Genomic DNA, 6,000 nt, shown 5'->3' on the forward strand with positions numbered 1-6,000 from the left:
AGGTAACCAAATAAAAATGCAGACTTAGTAGGTGGGCTCCGAAAATTCTCTGCTAGTAGACTATAAGACATTTTTAAGCTTGCTGAATTGTGAATAGTGCCCTTTTACTTCAAATCACGGGTCAGAGGTATTGGCTTGTTCATAAGGAGAGCACAGGATAGGGAGAAGACGGCCTGGTCTCTCCTTCAATCCTGGAGAGGACAATGGAGAGGAGGAGGAAGCTGAGCAGAATGTTGGGAGCGTGGAGTCTGGAGCCGGCCTGCTTGGGTTTCCTGCCTGGCTCCACTACTCACTTGCTGGCGGTCCTGAAAAAGTTGCTTTACTCTTCAGTGCCCTCGGTGTCATAATCTGCAAATGATAACAGTATTTTCCTGATTGGGTTGTTATAGGGATTCAAATAAAAGACTAAAAGAAAGAACACATTCGATCAACATTATTGAGATGATGCTACATTTCAAAAGTATTTTGTTGGTATTTAGGACTCTGATCACATGTAAGTACAGGTATTATCAGTTACTATACCTATCATGAACTCTTGAATATGAACTTTAACTATAGAACTATTATTATTTCCCTCTCTCCTTCACATTATAGGAGTTTCCAGTCATTCATATAGATTCATGGTATTTTAAAGGTTTATTCATTTATTTTAGAAAGACCCTGAGAGAGAGAGAGCCCGCAAGAGCAGGGGAGGGGCAAAGGGGGAGGGAGAGATTCTCAAGCAGACTCCTGCTGAGTGCAGAGCCTGCGGCTGGGCTGGATGTCACAACCCTGAGATTGTGACCTGAGCTGAAACCAGGAGCTGGACACCTAACCTACTGAGCCACCCAGGCGCCCCTAGATTCACAGTATTTTAAAACTCTCACCCCATCTTCCTATGTATTCCATTTTTTTGTCTGCCCGGTATTCACATTTTAATTATTGTTCTTCTTAATTATAATGACCCTTTCATCCTCCATATTGATTGGCTTCTTATCCTGACGCTAATTTCTCTCGCTCTTTTTGCTTAGTGGTCAGTGTCATCAGCAGATATGGGAGGTCTCCTCGACACAATGAAACAGACAGGAAGAACAGGAAACAGGGACTGGAAGAGAGAAAATATGTTGGCAACCAGGGGAGGAAGGAGTGTCTGGAGAGAGGGAGATTGGGAAGACGGCCAGAAACAATCATCTGCAGCAGGGTCTGCTATGTTAGGTAGAGCAGGACCCAAGCAGAGGTGAGTAGAACTGCAAGGTGGCATCCAAGCCGTGAATTTGGGGGAATAGGACGTGAGGCTGGTGTCAAAGTTGGAGAAGAGGGCAATATTTTATGTCCTTGATGTTTGGTCATGAGCAGTTAAAACACACCTGCACTTTAGAAGTGCTGGTGGTTAAGAGCGTCTGGAGAAGGATTCAATATCCAACTCTATTGTCAACTGTGTAACTTTGAATGAGTGGCTTAACCTTTCTTACCTTGGATGTGAACTGAAGATGGAGGTACTTGTAAAAACTGATAAGATTAAGAATACAAAGTACGTAGCAGTACACTAATAGTAGTCAATATTATTGTTATGATTGTCATTATTATTTAGTATTGGCAAAATAATGCCACCCACTCTGGTTAGCTGCCCAATAGGAAAAAAATTGCAGAGAAGAAAGCAAGCAAATAGTGGAAAAAACAAAGCTTTTGGTTTGCTTTTCAATCTTTAGAGTGATCCAGGAAATAAATGGAAAGAAAAAATTCTATTAAATCATTTTAACTTAGTAGCATGGAAGAAACAGAGTTAAATGCCCTTGAAAACTAGTCAGCTCACAAATATGGAAATTTATTTCAGAACTTTCCCCATGGAATATATTTGTCTTTGTATTTTAATTAACTACTATGGCATTTATCCTGAATTTTATTAAGAAACCAATTTTATTCAGAAACTCTAAAGATTAATATGATCTTAAATCACTAATAAAATGTCCTCATGTACATTTCATTTGGATTTTTAATTTTTAGAATAAAGACAAGAAGGCAAATCTGCTTACAAAAATTGGTTTTATCATTGAAAATATTAGAAATTCTAACTAGAATAAAATATAATCCATTTTAACACTTCTAATATTTTAACAAAGCAATAGGATGTATGCTAAAAGTAATTTGCTGATAGAATAAATAAAATGCTTCCAACTAAAGCACTATCTTAAAGAGAAAGCTGCTTTAAAAATATATCAAGAACTCAAAGTATGAAATGACTTTAAGTACTTATTTTACTAACAGTACATGGTAAAACTGCATGTGCGACTCATAAGGATTTAACTTCTCTTCTGGGAGGATTTAACTTCCCTTCTATATTCAAAACTTTGTACTTTCTGCTTATTTTATCTGATTGCATTTGATGGTACAAATTTAATTCCTAAGAATTGTTTCATTGGATTCTGGAAACTTAACATGTCCTTCGTTCCCACTCCCACCCCGCCCGGCCCGCCTTGCCACCCAGTGGTTTTGAACATTCTCTGGGGGAAAGCCTCTTGTAACTTGTTTACTATATAATGTTTAAGAGATTCTGATTAATACAAGGCAAAATGATACCTAAACCAAACGTGAGTCTGGAGCCTGGTTTCCGTTGCAAAACCAGATTATGGGAGAGTTATGAATAGCCCAGAAAGGGCTGGTGGAAGGGATGGATATAATATAGTGGCTTTTAAATAAGGTGGATTAATACCAGGATGTAACTGGACAATAGCATCCAGAACTACTTTTTTTTTTTTCTTAAGATTTTATTTATTTATGTGAGAGTGAGAGTGAGACGCTGACTCCCCGATGAGCGGAGAGACTGATGTGGGACTTGATCCCAGGACCCTGAGATCATGACCCAAGCCGAAGGCAGACGCTTAACCAACTGACCCACCCAGGCACCCCAGAACCACTTATTCTTTAAGGAGAAGCAAAAAAAGAGATTTGTCCAGATGTTGTTGTTGTAAAGTCTACATAGTTGTTGGTAACCTAGGGATTTGCCCATCTGCAATGAGGTTTAAAGACTGTCTGTAATTCAAAGTTCACTACTGCTGAATGCCCTTGTGGTAGCTAGCTTCCAATAATCCTCAGTGGCGCGTGCGTGCGTGCGTGTGTGTGTGTGTGTGTGTGTGTGAGAGAGAGAGAGAGAGAGAGAGAAAGAGAGAGAGAGAGAGGGAGAGACTCCTGAGGCTAGGTCAGAAAAGGTAGCACAGCATTTCCTTCTTTTGGACTACTCACTTTGAAATGTTGTAAGGGAGTATAGCCTTATTTAATCAACTCTAACTCAAAGTGTCCAAGGATTATCCCAAGGAAGAGAATTTCCAGTTTCGGAAGGGCAAATGATTTACTGGCTAGCACTAGGAGAATTTAGTTCCTCATGTTGATTATCACTCTCACCCCTAAACTGACCCTAACAGCTGCTTTTCCCATTTAGCATTCTGATATAAAAGTGGGAAAACCTCTTCTCTTGGCTAACCCATCATACTGAAGACAGGCAGAAATTTTAAAAAGATTTTCTTAGGTAATAAGAGAGAACAAAGGGTAAACTGAGAAAAGAAGTACAGAAGCATTCTATCTAATACACATATTATACCATTTCATTTATAGTTAGTCTACGTAATTACATGTGTATGTATATAAAAGCACAGAAAAACATCAGGAAGCTGAAATGCTAATTTCTCATTTATGGTTACCTGTGGAAGGGTAGAGGTGTTGAAAGACTGTATGTATGCGGAGTGAGGAGTGGAAAGGGAAATAGAGAAGGAAAGGAGGAGACTTGGCTTTTTAAAAAGTCTGTTTTGTATTATTTGAAAATTGATGAGAATGCATTAATGAAGCACTTGTATAATTACAAAATAAATTGTATAATATTAAAAAAAAGAAGCAAGAGCAACTTTAAAAAAATTATTGATTTTAGAGAGAGGGAGAGTATGAGGAGGGGGAGGAGCAGAGGGATAGTCTGCACAGCGCACAGAGCCCAATGAGGAGCTCGATCCCATGACCCTGAGATCATGACCTGAACAGAAATCAAGAGTGGGTTGCTTAACTGACTGAGCCACCCAGGCACCCCAGAAGCAAGAGCAATTTATTTACAACCTGGAGATCTCTTAGTCTATGTTCATTAGCTAGGACCACTGACCACATTATCCCTTTCCTACTGAATCTGAGGTCTTTAGAATGCCTTGCTACAAACTTTCTAGGTTTTTTTTACTTGGCTTCCACAAAGGATGTGCCTTTCCAAGACCCACTATGAAAGAGATGCCTCAGAGACATCCATTTGGCACCTTCAAGGCCAATACCAAGAGAACAGATTGCTCCGTCTTCATTCTACCAGCCGGCCACTGGAAAACTAGTTCTGGGTAGCAAACCACAACCAAACACAATGCTTAAAATAACAATTTCTTTTTTCTGCAGGTCACTGGCTCCAAGCTGGGGATGGTTCTAGGCCTGCTTCATGTCTCTTGTTCTTGTTTTACCAGCAGACTACACAGGCCATGTTCTTCACATTGTGAAAGGCAGGTGTGGGAAAGAGGCAAGCAGAAACATGCAAAAGGACAGGCTCAGAACTGTTACACTGTCACTTATGCCATATTGTTTTGGCCAAAACCAAGTGGAATAATCTAAGTCCAACATCAGTAGGGTGGAGAAACTTTCTGCCTCTAAGAAGAACTGCAGAGCCACATTTCAATTCCATGCACAATTCAATTTCCATGCATGGAAAGAACACGGAAGAATTGGGAACAGTGATGTTATTCACTCTTGTTATCCACCTGGGACTTTACAGTTTACTTCCAGTTGGCAGTAGGAGAGATGTATTTCTTCTCATGGTAACTGAAAACAGGAATGATTTGAGCCAGCAGATGAGATCTGTTCCTAACTACAGGAATCAGGCTTTGTCCTTGCATGCTCCTTAATATGACACGTTATTGTCATGGAAATGTAGTAGTATTATTAATTCTTTACATATATCAAGTGTACAATGGTTCCCCATTTTACAGTAAATATGAGATTAGAAATACTGCTAGAAAGGTTGCTATGTTTGTAGTATCCTGTTTATTGTGTATTAAAGGTTTGAATTCTTTAGTTCAAAAGACTGTCAAGAGTCGCCATGTTTTAGAACTAAGGGATCCATAAAACTTCAGAGTTAAGAGGCTCTCTTTGATTAACCTTATTTGCTATCCAGGTTTCCCCTACGTTTAAAAGTAAAAATCTCTTAAGGAGTCACCAGAGTTGCTTTCCCAGATAGGAAAGGAAGAATCCCACTTCCACCCCCGTACCCCCCCCCGTAAATAAAAAGACATTAATAGCTTTAAAAAAGAGATCATTAAATTCTTAGGTTCTTCAGGAACAAATCAATGCCGCTGACAGTCCTCTGACATTTGAGCCCTACTCTAAGGTTATTTTCACGGTTCGCACGTTAAAGAACAGCTACCACTTACATTCTTCAGTGTTTTTTCTTCTCTCATGCCTGGTTATGGAGCCGCAAAAAGACTAAGGCTGGAGCCCAGCGATGAACCTGGTGGATACTGGATATTATCGGAGTGGGGCTGCAGCAGCCCGAGAGAGGACTAGAATTAGTCCCTCCGAGCACCGGGACAGTCATCGCTCTTTGTTAAACAAATACAAGAAAATGCGGCGGCGGCGGCGAAGTGTGGTGGTGGGGGAATAGATAGAGGTACAACTTTGCGTTTGTATGCATAAGTGTGCGTAAGAAAGATCATTAGTGAGGCGCTCCAAACGCCGGACGGTCCAGGGCACCGTGTCATTGGCTTTTGTGCATTTGAAGGCGCGTGAGTGCCCTGCTCAAAGGTTTCCCCTTTGTGTGAAAGTGGGGAAACCAGAGGCGTGCAGCTACTGCTGGGTTTTCATTTTCGAATTCGTTAGGCACTTGGACCAAAATACTCCCGCACCAATACACTCCCGCATTCTCGCAACAACAATACTCGGACTTGAGTTACTTATCCGTCGCTGACCGAGCGAGGAGCGACAATGGCTCGGTGCGGGCGGCCGCAGCTGGGG

General features: G+C 40.8%; 1 long non-coding RNA gene across 2 annotated transcripts in view; it reads right to left on the reverse strand.

The window, feature by feature from the left end:
- The window catches only part of LOC117802427, a 31,188-nt gene that overhangs the window by 22,683 nt on the left and 2,505 nt on the right, over nucleotides 1–6,000 (reverse strand). Inside the window, exons 1-2 of one of the 2 annotated variants that reach the window (XR_004625834.1) lie at nucleotides 5,421–5,961; nucleotides 294–348 (exon numbers count right to left, since the gene is read on the reverse strand). This is a non-coding gene — a long non-coding RNA (uncharacterized LOC117802427). Of the gene's footprint in view, nucleotides 1–293; nucleotides 349–5,420; nucleotides 5,962–6,000 lie in introns of those variants that run through there. The other variant, XR_004625833.1, reaches the window with a different exon arrangement.

Source organism: Ailuropoda melanoleuca, chromosome 5, assembly GCF_002007445.2.
Source record: "Ailuropoda melanoleuca isolate Jingjing chromosome 5, ASM200744v2, whole genome shotgun sequence".
NCBI lineage: Eukaryota > Metazoa > Chordata > Mammalia > Carnivora > Ursidae > Ailuropoda > Ailuropoda melanoleuca.